Source organism: Notamacropus eugenii, chromosome 7 (assembly GCF_028372415.1).
Source record: "Notamacropus eugenii isolate mMacEug1 chromosome 7, mMacEug1.pri_v2, whole genome shotgun sequence".
NCBI lineage: Eukaryota > Metazoa > Chordata > Mammalia > Diprotodontia > Macropodidae > Notamacropus > Notamacropus eugenii.
In genome coordinates this window covers 166,401,898-166,420,650 of record NC_092878.1, presented here as the reverse complement: position 1 = coordinate 166,420,650, position 18,753 = coordinate 166,401,898, and positions in this window count along the sequence as shown.

Genomic DNA, 18,753 nt, shown 5'->3' with positions numbered 1-18,753 from the left:
TTTCTTTTTCTTTCTTTCTTTTTTTTCTTTTTTTTTTTTTACAGATAAGGAAACTGAGACAAACAAGGTTAAATGACTTGCCCAGGGTCATACAGCTAGTGAGTTTATCTGAGGCCAGATTTGAACTTAGGTCTTCTTCTCTATGCCCTCTGAAATTCCTCCACCACCGATGTTTGGTGATTTGGTGATTCTGCTCAAGGAAACACTTAGCTTGTGGCTTAGCAGAGCCCAGATGTTCTATTTGTCCTTTCCTCTCTGGTATGTGCTGTGGTACAATGTTATCGTGGACACAAAATAGAATTTCAAGAAAATCCCTACTCTGAAGATCCCTTTTGAATAAGAACAGAGGACTGTGAATGGGAGACTTTGACATGGAAAGACTCCTTTGTTCTTAAAAAGACGTAGCAAAGCATATGGTAATGAATCTTCCTCACTCCTTTGGACCTCCAGTCACTTCATTCCTCCCTCTTTCTCCCAGGTCATCTTCCCACTCTGATTTCATTTGCCTCCCTACTCAATCTTGACTTGGCTTCTGGAATCCTTATCCTAGTTTGGTAAGCCTGGGAGAGTGACCAGTGGAATCACTTCTGAGTTATAGCTGTGAAAATTGGGACACAGAAACAAATGAAGTGGTTTCCCCAAGATTACTTCATCATGATAGCTAATAATAATAGCTAACATTTATACAATGATTTCTATGTGCCAGGCACTGTGCTAAGTGCTCTACAAGTTGTGATCCTCACAACAATCCTGGGAGACAAGTGCTATTATTATCCTCATTTTACAGTTGTCTAAACTGAGGAGACAAGTAAATTGCCTAGAGACACATGACTAGTGAGTGTCTGAGGCTAGATTTGAACTCAGGTCTTCTTGACTCCATGTCCACTGTTGCACACAATACTTAATAAATGCTTCTTCCTTTCCTTTCCTCTTGAGAAGGGCAGAGGTGGCTTCTGTTCTTCTCTAGTAGAAAAATGCACACATTGTTGAGTTCATGGGGTAATTGGATCCTTGCTCTCTTCACTAGGTAAGCACACTTCCTTACTTCATGAGGCTACTCATTCAAACCATGGGCCCTTCAGCTTGATTCTCTCCAGCAGTTTCTCTTCTCTCTCCAAATCTGTTGTAGCAGCCGTGTCACCATAGGATGAGCCTCTCCCAATTCCTGGACTGATCCTTGGCCAATAAGCACACAGTCCACTGCTGAGACCTCTTTGGGACACAAGTCCTCCTTGTGTTTCACTTTATTGCTTTGTAAAATAAAGGTCTAGGGCCAGTTGTTTCCCAGGAAGCTCTCAACTCTAACTAGCTGAAGGTCTGATAGAAAGCCTTCTTGCTGTTTTCTACATTATCAGCTCCAGGTATGAAGTCCTGTATCTTCCAAGCTGTAGCCTTGCTGCTTGGATGCCTATCACAGTAATAATGAGGCAATGGGTTTCAGGGAGCCCTTGGACTTCAACGTGAAAAGAAATCCATCTTTATTTCAATCCAATTGGTTTGCATTTTACTTTATGCATTTAAAAACATTCTGATTAGATCCACAGCCTATATCAGAATAACAGTTCAGAGGGTCCAGAACTCACAAAGGGTGAAGCAGCCCTGCTCTAATCCAAATGTTGGTAAACTGGCAGATTGATACCCTGGTTTTTTGATGGAGCATCCAGATTTTGAGGCTGCTACAGTTGGAGTTCTTCTAACCCTCCTTCCTGATTTCCCAGTGTTCTGAGCTTTAGAATTGGGTTTGTATTTTACAATTCATCGCTTGGCATGATGTTCTGGAATACAATGTGCTTTAGGCTCCATCACCAGGACACAGCCAGATTCAGATGAGTAGCAAACTGAATGCCAGCTGACTGTTTTGCACCTGTCACCATGGCAACAAAGCCCAAGTTGGTTGCACCAAACAAATGACTTCCCAGATTCATTGCTGCAGTCTTACCATGGGGCTTGTGATGTCCCTGCCTGGGTGCAGCCCCCTTGGCTATCAGCAGTGTGACAGAGGTGATGATGAAGGCTGCCAGCTAGCATGTGTGCTTGGAAGAAAGATTGTGTCACTGGAGGGCAGCTAGTGAGTCCTAGTGCTCATTCATCAACCCAAAGACTTGCTATGTTGACCTAGTAAAATGAGCATTGATGGTGAATCCTGTCTCTGTCTGAGCAGTATGATCTAGACATGGAAGAAAACTTAAGAATCATTCAATTCATCACTTAACTGCCTCGTTCTATAGAACTTTGAAACTGACGCCCAGAAATAGATGATTGCTTTCTCAAGGTCACACAGTCAGTAAATACAAGGGCTGAGACTCAACCACACATTTTCTCGTGCTAAATCTAAGCCTTGCTTCCCTTTCCCTCCTTCCCCTCTACTGCTTTAGGCATTTCTATGCTGTTGTATCCATCCCACTGTACATTATATCTTTTTATCCTGATAACAACCATAGCTGTGTGTGTGTGTGTGTGTGTGTGTTTGTCCTTCATTGCCAAGGAAGACCATACCATCAGAGACATGATGACATGACTTGCACTTGACTTTGTTTTGAGTGAGGGAGGGCTGAGCAGGTCACCAGCCTCATTTCTTCTCCAGAACCATCTGAATCCAGTGACCAGACATTCATCAGGATGACTGGAGATGGCCCAGGATGAGGCAATTGGAGGTTAAGTGACTTGCCCAAAGTCACACAGTTAGTGAGCATCAAGTGTCTGAGGTGAGATCTGAACTCAGGTCCTCCTGACTCCTGCACTGGTGCTCTACCCACTGCACCACCTAGCTGCCTGTGTAGCTGTGTGACTCCCATACTGTAAGAGGGAAGCAGCCATCCTATGGCTCAATGAATCATAAATTTCGTAGCAGAAATCAGGAAGATTTTATTCCTTTGGTGATTTTACCTTCATGAAGCTTCCCTTTCACATTGTCCCTGGGGAAAGCTCATTCCTTGAGACTAGAGAAATAAGGAACATCCATCACTCGGGTCCAGCATCTCCTTTGGGAGCTACTATTCACCTGCAGAGAGACAGCAGTGGGGTAGCTGTGGGAAAAAAGGCACTTCAGCTCTCCTCACGTGCTCTCCTCTTGAGGCTAAGAAGAGGATAAGCACTTCCTATCCCCAGATTTCCCCAAGTCCATTTTCAGAGCCGGAGACTCAAGGATTGGGTCTTTTCTGAGCCAAAAGAAATCAGGTACATTTTTGTGCCCTGATGCCCAGCCCCTTGGGCTCTTTGGCACTTCCTACTTCCACCTCCCTGCAAAGCCTTCCTTTTCAGCTGGCTCACAAAACAGCTCTATTGTGGATTATTGTCTCTGCAAGAAGCCAAAGAAACTCCTCACTGAGATACTCGCTCCTTTGGCACTAAAGAATGACATGAGCTGAGTGGTGGTGATGAAGGGAACTCAGATAGGATGTTCTCAGCATTACGCTGAGCTGCTCCTGATGTAGCATTGTGGTGTGTTATCTCTGTTTATTCTTAGAGAGGTTGTGAAAGCCTCCCGTCTTTACATGTCTCTTCCTTATTCTAATGAGACAGTCCCCAAATTGATTTTCTGTCCTCCAGTCTCTCAAGTCTCCAATCTATCCTTCTTTCAGTTGCCAAAACCATCTTCCTACCACATAGGTCTGATCATGTCACTTGCCTACAGTGTATGGAACCAAATACAAAGTCATTAACCTGCTACTCCAGGACCTTACAATGCAATTCCGACTCACATTTCCAGTCTTTTTTCCCAGTTGTCCCCTCCACTTTCTTCATTGTATTTCAAACAAACTAGGCTACTTCTGCAGTCCCATGTAACTAGACTCCCAGAATGAGAGAACTGGAGGATAGGAAGGGACTTGAGTCACCGTCTCCAACTCATGTCCCTCAAGGAATTGCCATTGTAATGGACCTGCCAAATGTTTCCCCCGTTAGACTGTGAGGTCCTTGAGAGCTGTCTGGTTTTTGATACTTTTTGGATCCCCAGTGCTTAGCAAAGAGACTGCTGTGGCATTCACAGATGCTGTTTGACTGATTGGTTTCCAGCCTCTACCTAAAAGCCTCCAAGAAAGGGTACATCAGTGCCTCTCCCGGTGGCTTCTTCCCCTTCGCTTGACAGCTCTAATCCTTACGGATTTTCCCAGACTAAATTGGCCTCTTCAAACTGCCTCAAATTGTGGGCTACACTCAGCTCGTACCAGTTTGGAGGGCTGATGGTTAAATTTTCAAGGTGAGCATTTATACCTTGGATATCAAGGTTCCACTGACTATTTTCTTGATTATGGAGAAAGTTTTAATAATGCATATTAGACTTAAAAAAATATGTTATATGTAGTCTCTGCCTAAACTCATTGTTAAACAGCGACTAGCAAACCCTTCCTCTCTCCTATTGTTCGTGCTACACCCAAACAGAAGTCTAATCCCTCTTCCACAGGGTGACTCTTCACGCAGCTATCATCCCCTCCCCCACCCCAAGTCTTCCCCAAGCCAATTACCAAGAAGTCGTTCAAGTGATTCTTACATAACATGGACTTGGTGCCTGGCACATAATAGGTGCTTACTAAATATTAAGTGAAAACCTCATGGAAACAATGTACAACTTCAGTAAAGTTACTGGAGAGAAAAATAATCCCACAGAGATCAGCATGTCTGACTATTACCAAGAAAATGCAATAGGATGAGAGAGAAAGAGAAATTCTATTTAAAATAACAACAGACAGCATAAAATACTTGAGAGTCTACCTGCCAAGACATACACAGTAACTATATGAATACACTTACAACATGATCTTCACTTAAGTACAGATAGAAATATGTGAAGCAATATTAATTGTTCAGGATAGACCAAGCCAATATAATAAAAATTACAGTACCATCTAAATTAATTGACTTATTCAGTGCCATGCCAATCAAACTACCAAAGAATTACTTCATACAGACAGAAAAAATCCTGACAAAATTTATTTGGAGAAATAAAAGTTAAAGAATATTAAGGGAAGCAATTTAAAAAATGGGAAGGAAGAGTGCCTGGCAGTACTGAATCTGAGGCCACTTTTGAACTCAGGTCTTCTTGACTCTAGGACCAGGGCTCTTTACACTGTGCCTCCTACCTTCCCTTCAAACTCTACTACAAGACTGTAATCACTGAAACAATTTAGTACTGGGTAAGAAAGAAAGATGTTAATTAGTAGAGATTAGGTATACAGAAGAAAAATGAACACAGTAGTGTTTGATCAATCCAAAGATCCTGGTCATTAGGACAAGAACTTCTGACAAAAACTATTGGGAAAATGTACATTAGTCTGGCAGAAACTAGGCATAGATCAACATCTCATACCATGTGCCAGATAAATTCAAAATACGTAAATTACTTAGACATAAAGAATGATATCACAAGCATATCAGTGCAGCATGGAAGAAATTGCCTGTCAAATCTATGGATAGGGGCAGAGTTTATGATGGATCAAGAAACATAGGGAGTCGTAGGAGGAAAAATGAATAATTATTATATGAAATTTAAAAGTTCTTAAACAAAACAATACAACTAACATTAGAAGAAAAGCAGGAAATGGGGAAAAACCTTTGCCTGAAAGTTTCTCTCATAAAGGTCTCATGTCTCAAATGTATAGGAAATGGAGCCAAATTCATAAGAATAAGAGCTGTTATCCAATTGGCAAATGGTCAAAGAATAGGAATGAGAAGTCTCCAGAGGAAGAAATCAAAGCTATCAATAGTCATACAAAGAAATACTCTGAATCATTAATAATTAGAGCAATGCAAATTGAAACAGCTCTAAAGTACCACCTGACACCCATCAGATTAATTAATATGATAGGAAAGGGAAATGACAAATGCTGGTGGGGATGTGGGAAAATAAATATGCTAATATATTGTTGATAAAGCCTATAAACTGGCCCAGCCATTCTGGAGAGCAATGTAGACTTGTATACCAAAAGCTCTACCACCTTTGACACAGCAATACTCCTACTAGGTCTATAGCCCAATGAGATCAAAGAAAAAGGGGAAGGACTGATATGCACAAAAATATTTAGAGCGGTTCTTTTTGTAGTGGCAGGGAATTGGAAACTCAGGGAGTGCCCATCAGTTATGGAATGACAAACAGTTATGGCAAATAAATGCAATGGAATATTACTGTGGCATAAGAAATGATAAAGGGAATGATTGCAGAAAAACCTGGGAAGACTTGTATGAATTGATACAGAGTGAAGTAAACAGAACCATGAGAAAAATTTACATATAACAGTAACGCTATAAAGATAATCAAACGTGAAAGACTTGCTAACTCTGATCACAACACAATGGCCCACCACAATATCAAAAGACTCATGATAAAATGTGCTAGCCACTTCTGGATAGAGAGCTGATGGATTCAGAATGCAGATTGGAGCAATTTTTCTTTTCTTTTCTTTTTTTTTGAAACATGGCTACTATGGATTTTTTTTTTTTGCTCGATTTCATATTTGTAGAGAATCAACAAATATACTAATTGGAATAACTTATGTTTATAATGAGTTTTGAATTTCTTACCTTCTCAATGGGTAGGAAAAAGGGTTGGGAAGGAAGAAAATTTGGAACTGAAAGTAAACAAAGTTGAACTATGAAAAGTGAATATTTGTAGACTGACTTCACCATCCTAGTTGACTTCACTGGATGCTCTTCCATGTATCAAAGTTCTTCCTAAAATGGGACATCAAGAACTGAGCACAGTAACCACATTATAATTGGAGATGGTCAGAATGCAGAGGACTAACACCTCCTTATTCCTGAAAATGCTGCTCTCAATATACCTCAGCAATGAATTAGTACTTTTGGGGGACTGCCATGTCACCCTGTTTACTCATACTAAGTTTCTAGTCCACTAAAAGCTCTTAGACTTTTTTGGGGTTGGAGGATGATAATAATGGTCTTCAAGATTTGAGGAGCTGTCATGTGGAAGAAGGATTAGCCTCATTCTGTTTGGCCCTAGAGGATAAATCTAGGAACAATAGGTGGAAGAAAGATTTCTTAACAGTTAGAGAGGCATCAAAGTGGAATGAGCTGCCTTAGTAGGTAGTGAGTTCCCTAAAATAGAATTTTCCACTTGAATAATGCTTAGGGACCATTTGCCAGAAATGTTATAGGCAATTCCTATTCAGGGCCAAGTTGTACTAGATGGCTGTTGAAATCCTTTCCAGTTCTGATATTCTAATTCTGATCAGAAGAAAGGACAATCCATGAAGAAAGACTGGGAGGCAAAGATCCAAGATTTTGGGACAAGAAATCACTATTTGACAAAAATTGCTGGGAAAATTGGAAAGCAGTTTGGCAGAAACTAGATATAAACCAACATCTCACACTGTATACCAAGACAAGGTCAAAATGCATACATGATTTTAGAAGTAAAGTTAGAAATTTAGAAATACTATAAGAAAATTGGAGGAGCATGGAATATTTTGCCTGTCATATCTGTGGATAAGGGAAGAATTTATGACCAAATGAGAGACAGCATTACAGGATGCAAAATGGATCATTTTTATTACATTAAATTAAAAAGGTTTGGCACAAAAGTCAATGCAGCCAAGCTTAGAAAGAAAGTAGAAAACTGGGGAAAATTTTTTATAATAATTTTTTCTGATAATGACTTCATTTCTCAAATATATAGAGAGCTGAGTCAAATGTTTAAGAATATGAAACATTCCTCAATTGATAAATAGCCAAACAGACAGTCTTTAGACGAAGAAATCAAAGCTATCTAGAGTCATATGGAAAAACTCTAAATCATCATTGATTAAAGAAATGCAAATGAAAACAACTCTGAGATACTACCTCATGCCTATCATATTAGCTAATATAACAGAAAAAGAAAATTGGAGGGGATGTGTGAAAATTGGGACACTAATGCACTGTTGGTGCAGTTGTGAACTGATCCAATCATTTTGGAGAAAAATTTGGAACAATGTCCAATTTTTGGAACAATGCCTTTTGATTCAACAATACCACTACTAGGTCTATATCCTAAAGAAATTTTAAAAGGGGGAAGGGGAGGACCTATTTGTACAAAAAATATTTATAGCAACTCTTTTTGTCATGACAGAAAACTGGAAATTGAGGGGATGTCCATCAATTGGGGAGTGGCTAAACAAATTGTGGTATATGGTTGTGATGGAATGCTATTGTGCTGTAAAGAAATGATGAGTAGAATTTGGAAAGTCTTGCATGAACTGATGCAAGTGAAGTGAGCAGGACCAGGAGAATTTGTACATAATGACAGCAATATTATGTTCAACTGTGACTGATATGGTTATTTTTAGCAATACAATGATCTAAGGTCATTCTGAAGGATCTGTGATGAGAAACACTATCCACTTCCATAGAAAAAAATGATGCAATGTAAATGTAGACCAAAGCATACTTTTTAAAAACTTTATTTTTCTAGTTTTTTTAGGGGGTAGGGGGAGTCTATGTTTTCTTTTGTGACATGGCTAATATAGAAATATGTTTTACATGACTGCACATATATAATCTATACCAATTGTTTGCTGTCTTGGGGGGGAGAAGAGAGAGAGAGAATTTGGAACTCAAAATTTTAAAAAATGAAAGTTAAAAATTGTTTTTACATGTAATTTTAAAAATATATAAAATTTTTCAAAAATAATTTCATTTAATTTAAAAAGAAAGACTGGGAGGGTTGAGGCAACTTGGCATTTTAAGAAGGAAGGAGATATACTTGGAAGTAAGGAAGATTATGCTTCCAAAGTAGTTTACCTAAGCATCTCTATTTCACCATCTTGAAAAATGCAATACAAATGCTAGTTATTTCAATAATGATGAAGATGATGATTCCCCCAACTTCACAGTAACTAAAAAAACTCATAAAAATTATGCCCCAGATATGGAGTAGTTATAGCTGAATCTGTCAGCAGGCAGAACCCTACATAAAGTAAACATTCCATTGAATAGCATTAGAGAAATACCTCATCATCCCCATCCTCAGCCCACCATAAGTACCGAGTGCTTTGAGCAAAGCAAACATTAGGCTCTTAAGTCCGAGTCCCACTGTAAGGATCCTTCATGGTAGTAATTCAGTTTGATTCCCACCCTTTATGCCCAACTCACAGGCCAACTGGGAAAGATCATCAGTGCCAGAGAAGAAGAAGACTGGAAACTCAGGTAGGGCCACACCTCTCCACTAGTTTGTTTGGGACAGGGATCAGTCTAAGCTACCCCCAAATTATCTAAATCAGCATCATATTGGAGGCTGATTTCCCATAATAACCACACCCTGGGTGTCTGTGCATCTTTGGAGGGGAGTGGACCTGAAGAGTGAGGAAAGTGCCCAGAGACAACTAGAGAGAAACAGAAAGACCCAAAGTTCATAAGAAACAGGCTGAATAAAAACTTAGCTCACAAACAGAAAAAGAAACAGAGAAGATCATATGGATCAGATGGAAGAATGAGAAAAAATCCAAAAGAAGCCAGAACATATTGAACAAGCATTATAATTGCGATTGAAATGAACCAAAATTATCCAAACAAAGAAAGAATAATGTGGATTTCCCAGAAATTATGGAACATCACCAACGAATTATATCATGGTTCAATAATGAATAAAATATTTTTTAAAAGTTACAAATAAACTTAGATCATTGATCAGAGTGCTCAAATAAGAATTATAAGATAAAACAACAAAAAGTAGAGTTAGAAAAAATACACAATGGAGAATCTTTCCAAAGAAGATCTTAGAAAACAAAATTAAAACACAAAAATACTTAAGTTAAGGAGAATTTATAAGAAGAAAAACAAAAAGTGACAATGTCAAGGAAATGTGTAAATTCTATATAAACCAAAGCTATTGATTTTGAAATGAGATCACAGAGAGTTAAATGAAGGATCATAGGCCTCCAAGAAGAACATAAATTTAAAAAATCCAACTAGACTGTGATTCTGTAGGGCATTATGCAAGAAACTGACCAGGCCTTCAGAATATAGGAAACAACAAACTGATTGGTTAATTCCATTGACAATTGCCAAGAAAAAAAAAAAACAACTTCAAGTGTCAAGGGATATGTGGATTAAATTTCATAATTTTAATATGAAATAATACATTTTGCAGGCTACCAGGAGAAATACCTTCAAAAAGGAGGTAAAGCAAATTTGAATAATGAGAAAATTTAGCTTTAAAAAAATAGTACAAGAATAGAACAGCACATTAAAAATAATAAAAGCCACCTAAAGGGTAGCCCACAATCATCACTAAAAATGTGAAAAAGATTTAAAAAAAGATTAAAAAAGATTAAAAAAAGATAAAAATATAAAAAGATGAACCTTCAACAAGAGAATCTTATCTTTTTTAGGGTTGGAAGGAGCCCTTGTTGCCATCCAGTCTTGAAAGTAGTGTCTGCTGTAACAGACATAAATGGTCACCCAGCTGCTTTTAGATTCTGCGGGCATTACTGGGGGATGGTTGAGGATGAGATGGAGAGATGGTGTCATGGAAACAAAGAACATGAACAGACTTGGAGAGATGGTGGAGGACAGAAGGGCCAGGTGTGCTGTGGTCCATGGGATCAAGAAGAGCTGGGCATGACTGAACAATAACATCTGGGTAAAGACAGTAAATATCCTAATTAGTATATTTGTTAATTCTCCAATGAGTTCTATCTTCTCATCATGTGGCCAAAATATTTAAGCTTCAGCTTCACTAAGGTAACAGGAAGCAATATACACCCTCAAAAATCAGCAGCATTTCCATACACAGTATTGAAATCCAGGAATTTTAAAAGGGAAATATTTTTCAAAATGATTGTAAAATGCTTCAAATACCTGAGAAGCAATCTATTAACACACACACAGTGCTCTCCTTTAAAATAATGACTAATCAAATTATCGGACCAAGTCGGACCAATGTAACAATTATTATGTGAAATAAGTTAATTTATAGATTTAGTGCTATACAAACCAAATAGTAAGGCAATATTTTGTAGCATTAGATAAAATAGTAAAAAAAAAACTGGAAGAACTAAAGATCTAGAATCCCTAGAGAAATGATAATAAGTATAATTATTGAAGGCATAATAGTGAAGAGGAAGAGGAAGACAATAGCTGCAGACTTCTAATCATACTACACAATGACCAACAAAAGCTATTGATATGTTTTTAAAAAATAATAAATTAGATCAGTGGAATAGATTATGTAAAGAAGCATGAGAAATAATGTCCCTCAAAAAACAGTGTTTGATAAACATGTAAGTTACTTCAGGAAGAATTCCCTATTTGACAAGAATTACTGGGAAAATTTTTTTTAAGCAGCTTGGCAGAGGTTCTATTTAGATCAATGATCATAGCATATAACACCATGAATTCAAAATGAATACAAAATTCAAAAGGCTGTAAAATAATTACAGATCAATTAGAGTTTTCTTATCTGTGGTTAGGGGGAAAATCTAGGGGGGAAACTAGGGATAGAGATGATCACAAAATATAAAACTAAAATTACCGTTGCAATAGATATCTCTGATAAGTTTCTGACATTGAAAACATCAGAAACCAACTCAAATATGTAAGATCATTCATTTTCCAATAGATATGGATAAAGAGTTCTCAAAAGAAGAATTCAACCTAATGACAATCGTATGAAAGACAATGCTGAATCACTTGTAATAAATAAAGGTAAAGCCAAATCAAACCAGCTCTCTGACATTTCACCTCACACTTTGCACACTGGCAAAAACTACAAAAGATGGAAATGATCGATGTTGGCAGGGTTCTGGAAAGAGGGTAATATGGCAACACTGCTCAGGAAACAGTCAGTACAACCACACTGATTAAATATTAGGAATTATCCTAAGAAAGTAATTAAATTCTGAAATGCTTCAACCCTGATTCCACTGCAAGTAGATTCCCCCAAAAGGTCAAAGATAAAAAGAAGGACTTCATATGAACCAAAATATTTATAGTAACCCTTTTGGTAATGAACACTGGAAACGGTGTCAACATACATGGATTGATGCAACACAGGATAGGAAGAACCATCAGAACAACAAATACAGGAATTTGTAAATGTAATGGAAATGGAAACAACTACAAATCAAATCACACACAGAGTGATTACATGTGGCACATTCAAGGTCTTCTCTTGGTTATGGAAGTGGGGGACTATAGGGGTGAAATATCGCATATACGCTTTAATGTAGCCAGAGTTCATTGATTTTTTTTAATTTTATGTTTTCATAATTCTTTTTAAATTTTATTTATTTTCATTGTTTTACAATCACCACCCTATAACTTAGATTTTTTTTCCCTCCCTCCCCCTTACCTCCCCGAGATGGCGTACGATTTTATATAGGTTCCACACATACATTCTTATTAAATACATTTTCACTATGGTCATGCTGTGTAGAAGAATTAAAATGAATGGGAGAAGTCATATAACAAACCAAACTTAACACACACACACAAAAATAATCTGCTACATTCTGCTATTGAATCCCATACTTCTTTCTCGGGATGTGGAAGTCATTTTGTCTTAGAACTCCACTGGGATTTTTTTTCAGCCCGTGCATTGCAATGAAGTTCCAAGTCTATCAGAAAAACTCTCACACACTGTGGTCCTTGCTGTGCACAAAGTTCTCCTGGTTCTGCTCCTTTCTCTCAGCATCAGTTCATATAAGTCTTTCCAGGACTCTCTGAAGTCTTCCTGTTCATCATTTCTTCTAGCACAATAGTATTCCATTCTATTCATATACCATAATTTTTTCAGTCATTCTCCAATTGATGGGCATCCCCTTGAGTTCCAGTTTTTGGCCACCACAAAGAGAGCTGCTATAAATATTTTTGTACATGTGGGACCCTTTCCCATTTTTATGATCTCTTGGGGATACAGTCTGAGAAGCAGTATCACTGGGTCAAAGAGTATGCACGTTTTTGTAGCCCTTTGGGCATAGTTTCAAATTGCTCTCCAGAATGGTTGGATCAGCTCACAGCTCCACCAACAATGAATTAGGGTTTCAACTTTCCCATATCCTCTCCAACATTCATCATCTTCCTGTTCTGTCATGTTTGCCAATCTGATAGGTGTGATGTGGTACCTCAGAGATGTTTTGATTTGCATCTCTCTAGTCAATAGTGATTTAGAGCATTTTTTCACATGACCATAGACATCTTTAATTTCTTCCTCTGAAAACTGCCTGTTTATATTATATTCTTTGACCATTTATCAATTGGGGAAGAGTTAGTTGGTTTTTGATGAAACTCTCTCTCTCTCTCTCTCTCTCTCTCTCTCTCTCTCTCTCTCTCTCTCTCTCTCTCTCTCTCTCTCTCTCTCCCTCCCTCCCTCCCTCTCTGTCTCCCCTCTGTTATAATGTTTTTTTTTTTTTTAGCTAGGGAGAAAACATATGATATATTAGGAAATGAAAGTCATGTGAAAACACAATAGATTAATGTCAATTACACTAAAAACTGAAACAATAAAGTAGAATGTAAGTCAAACTCAACAACTCAAGAGATCTGAAGAGGAAAAGATCAAAGCTGGCAGGTAGTAGATTGTATCTGAATTGGAATTTGCGGAAAGAAAAGGATTTTATGAGGTGAGAGATGTTCGGAAGCTGTTTTGTGCTAAAAAAAAAAAAAAGATGTGCAAATAAAAGCACAGAAGAAGGTGGGGTGGGGCAAGGGAAGAAGCCAGGCACTGCGCTAAGCACTTGACAAATATTACCTCATCTGAGCTTCCCAACAACCCTTGGAGTAGGCGCTATTATTATCCCTATTTCACAACTGAGAAAACTAAGAGACAGAGGTTAGGTGACTAGCCCAGAGTCCCACCACTATTGTCAGAGGCCAGGTTTGAAACCAGGCCTTCTAGGATCTCGGCCCAGCTCTCTGTCCACTGTGCCACCTAGTTGCCGTTTTACTGGGAGCAACCCAAGTCCATGTTTTGGATCAGGGAAGGCATGTGCGTGATCAGACTGATTCCTTTGAAGACGTTTGTCCCATAGCTTTCATATACGGTGCGTCTATATCTTCCAAGGTTGTTGTGAGGATCAAATAAGAACTTTGTAAAGCACACAGCAGTTCCTGGCACATAGGAGGAGCAAAATACCTATTGTCTCTTCTCCTTTCTTTCCAGTCCTTCTCCCTCCCTCCCTCCATCCTGTCATCAGCAAGAGGATTTGTGCAGCTCCCCCCTTTCAGCCCCTGCAGCCTCCCCCTCCCTACTTCCATCACCTTTAGCATTGTTCCATCCTCCCCAGACCTCAAGCTGCTGAGGGATTGTGTTTGGTCCATCCTCTTGCTCCGAGTTTACTTTTCTGTGGCTTAATCTTAAAGTTCATCTTTAGGTTGTGGGTAGAAAATGCCTGGGAGCTGTTTCCAGATGTTGTGTGGGCTCATCCCTAAATCCCAAGGGCTGAGGGAAAGGTGTCCCACTCAGGGAGTGAGGCAGCTTTGTTGTCATCTGTTGTTAGCCTTTGGATCCAGTCTACTCAGACAGCAGCATCAAGAGCTTTACATTTCAAATGTGGTATCATGTATTTGGAACTTGAAGGAGCCTTTGCACTCAGCTAATTTCATGTCTTAATTTTTTTTTTAAAAAAAAGATGAAACCAAAGTTCAGAAGGAAGACATTTCACCAGAATTAGTCCAACACAACAGTGGAAGGATTGCTTTGTGGGCATGTCTTTCCTCATAATGAGAAATTTAGGGGAGGTGTAAGGCAGGGGAGAAGAGAGAGGGCAGTCTAAAATCTCATAGAAAAAGGACTGATTTCTGAGCCAATCCCTGGGGCAATCTTCGCAAAGTGTACACACAACTGTTGTTGTTCAGTTGTGTCTAACACTTCATGACCTCATGTGGGGTTTTTTTTTGGCAAAGATACTGGAGTGGTTTGCCATGTCCTTCTCTAGCTTATTTTACAGATGAGGAAACTGAGGCAAACAGGATGAAGTCACTTGCCCAGGGGTCACATAGCTAGTGTCTGACACCAGATTTAAACTCAGGTCTTCCTGATTCCAGGCCCAGAGCTCTTTACCCACTATGCCACCTAGCTGTACTGATGGCACATACACACATACACACACACACACACACACACACACACACACCCCTAAATCAACCTTTTAAGACAAACTATGAATTAGAAATTAAGAAAATTAGAATTAAATTAAATTAGAAAAGGAGATACAAAGTCTTAAGGAAGAAAATACCTCCTTGAAAACTAGAATTGGACAAGTAGAACTGAATGACATTATAAAATATCAAGATATAATAAAACTAGAAAAACTAGAAGAGAATCTGAAACATCTCATTAGAAAAACAACTGATCTGGAGAAGAGATCAAGAAGAGATAATATAAGAATTGCCAGACTGCCTGAAAGCTATGATCTACAAAAGAATCTGGGTACAATATTACAAGAAATTATTAAGGAAAATTGTCCCGAAGTTCTAGAACAAGAAGGGAAAATAGAAATCAAAAATCAGTTGATCACCACCTGAAAGAGATCCCAGGAAGTAACTTATAGAAATGTCATAACCAAGGTTCAAAATTGCCAAGTTAAAGAGAAAATACTGCAAGCCAAGAAAAAAAACAATTTGAATACTACAGAAAAACCATTCGGATTTCACAACTTCTAGTTGCTAAGATCTGGTCTGTAGGTCTTAGAACATTATATGTCAAAGAGCAAAGGAGATAGGAATGCATCCAAAAAACACTTCAGCTAAGTATAATTCTGAATGAAAGAAAAAATGGACATTTGATGATATTTGTAATAAAAAGACCCAAATTCAATGAAAAACTTGATAAAAAAGAACCAGAAGAAATGAAATCATTCAAGACTAATATAAGACACTGATGAAGTGCCTTATTTACTTACGATGTATGAAAATGTTATCAACTGTTCTTAAAACTTATTATTATTAAGGTAGCTTAAAAGAAAAGCTGTAGCTGAGTTGTATGATGGCGTGATCCTAAAAACCAAAATTTGGTAGGAAAAGGTAAAAAGGAACAATTATCTCATAAAAAGTGTGGCATGACAGGAAGAACTAATACAGAGGAAACAGGAGAGGGTGGAGGGCTGGTAATGGTAGAGTCTTCCTCTCATCTGGGTTCAAGAGAAACAAAATGTACGTCTGAAGAAGTGTAAAAATCTTCCGAACTTCTAGAGAGATGATAAAACTGGGGGATAGGGTTGGGGAGGGACTTTTAAAAGGATGTATAGAATAAGATTAGGAGGGTATGGGGAGAAAGTAAGGGAGGGAATTTTAGAGGGGTGGGTAAAATAAATAAGAAGGTAAGGGGATAAATAAGGTAATAGGGATAGAGTAAAAAGGGAGGCTGTGAAGGAAAATAGTGTGCAAAAATAAGATGGAGGGAAATTCACAAATAGTAATTTGAACTTTGTCAAATCTATAAGAATACAAGTCATTTTCCAACTGAAAAATGGTCAAAGGATATGAACTGGCAGTTTTCCAATAAAGAAATCAAAACAATTTATAGTCATATAGAAATTCTCTAAATCATTATTGATTGGAGAAATGCAGATTAAAACAACTTTGAGATATTATTTTATCTACCAGATTAGGTAAAATGAAAGAAAGGGAAATTGGGACACTAATTCATTGCTGGTGGAATTATAAAATGATCCAACCATTTCAGAGAACAATCAGGAATTATGCCCCCAAAGTTACCAAATTACCTATTGTCTTTGACCCAGTAACACCACTACTTGGTCTGTTTCTGAAGACGATAAGAAAAAAAGGAAAGGAACCTATATGTTACAAGACATTTACAGCAGCTCTCTTTGTGGTGGCAAAGAACTGGGAATTGCAGGAATGCCTCTTAATAGGGGAATGGCTGAACAAGCTGTGATTGTGGTGGAATCCTACAGTGCTGTGAGAAATGGTGAGTTCACTGATTTTAGAAACACATAGAAAGACTTGCATGAAAGAATAAAGAGCAAAATAGGCGGAACCAAGAGAACACTGTATGCAGTCACAGCAAGATTGTTTGAAGAATGACTTTTGAGTGAATGAGTCATTTTATCTGTTATAAACACTCAAATTAGCTATAAAGGACATATGAAGAAAGCTGTTATCTGTATCCAGAGAAAGAAATAGAAGAATATATAGAAAAATTTTACATATATATATACCTATTTGTGTCTAATGGTGCCCACCTCTAAGGTGGGGGGAGGGAAGAAAAAAGAATAAATTTACATGATAATTTGTTGTATATTTAAAAGGAATAGGAAGTTGCGCTTAGTAGGTTTGCAGTTCTGTGTAGGTATTTTTATTGTACTATGTCATGGAAATGCTTTATTCTATAAATGAAAAATAAACCTACAGAAAGACAACTTCATTTGGGAGGGAGGTGGGATATAGAGCCCAGGACATGGCAAGGCCACTCACTACCCACGAACATCTGCTTCTGGAGAGGACATGGACCCAGTTGGAGAGCTTCCTATTTTAAGTGATTCTTGATCCCTTCGTGCGAAGTCCCATTGTTTTGTTTACTGCTAAAGGAATGTTTGGGCTGCAAGCACAGTTTAAATTTCCATGCTCTTAGACAAAGCCCTCGTTGCCCTCACCCACGCTAGCTTTTCTGATTGATCGGTGCTGAAGTAGTTTCTCCTCAGCCTGGGTCAACCAGAAGATTGCCTAGTGCTCCTTTTCATCGTCCCAAGCCCTTTGTGCTGAATTTGTCCTTCGTTCTGGAAGAGGACCATGACGTCAAGATGATGACATGACTTGCAGTTGACATTGATTTGAGTGAGGAAGGCTGTGCAAGGTCACCAGCCTCATGTTCTCCTCCGAAGCATCTGGATATTCAGATACTCCAGAGACTGATACTCATCATCTTCCCAAGCCCCTTGTGTGACGTCATTTTAATGTATAGCTGAGATTGTCTAGCGTTTAAATTCAGAAATGTAGGTGTCAAGACATTCCTACAGATGTTCAATTATGTTAAGTGATTGTTAGGTTTGTGATGCTTTCCCCTCTATTAGATTGTAACCTCTGTGTAGGCAGCTGCATCCCATCTAGGCCATTACATATTCCATTTACAGGATAGCTCACTGGAAGGAACCTCAGAGAAACCCTACTCCAATGTTCTTATTTTATAGAGGCCCCATCAGGGGGAGTGACTTGTATAAGATTTATTGAAGGAGTGGATCTGTACGCGCATAAAGGAAAGAGATCACGGCTTTTTATTTCTTTCGGATTGCATAAACATTCCCACTGGCCCCATTTTCTAAATGCTTGTGTTTTCATGCTAATGTGTCCTTTGACTGGGACGGAGGTTGCTCCTCCCACAAGTGACCCTGGCTCTACATTTACAGATCAAATTCACCCTTAAAGGTATCTGCCCTCTACAAGTGGTGGGCCAGGCTTCTCTTGCTAGAACTGTTTCTCTGGCTTGTTATGCTCACATCCCAGAGCAGAACTCCAGGGAAATCTTCTAAAACAAAGCTTAGGTTTGGATTATGTCTAGGATCTGTACCCCCTCCAGCCCCCAAAGTGGCTAGCAGTGTGCTTTCTAGACTCATTGTACACTATGGATAACAAGTAAATATTTGTATCCCCTACCACTGACAGTGCTTAAATGAGGAATTACTCATAAGTTCTCACTAACAAACACAGAAACACAAAATAGGAAACCAAAGCCACCTGGTATTCTCTCCTAAAAGATAAAGATTACTTTGTAGGAATGCGGAAATAAATGTTTCGTTGTCATCACACACCTGAACTGTCAGAATAACTCCTAAGGAATTGTTCTGCTCGCTACCCAGAGCATGG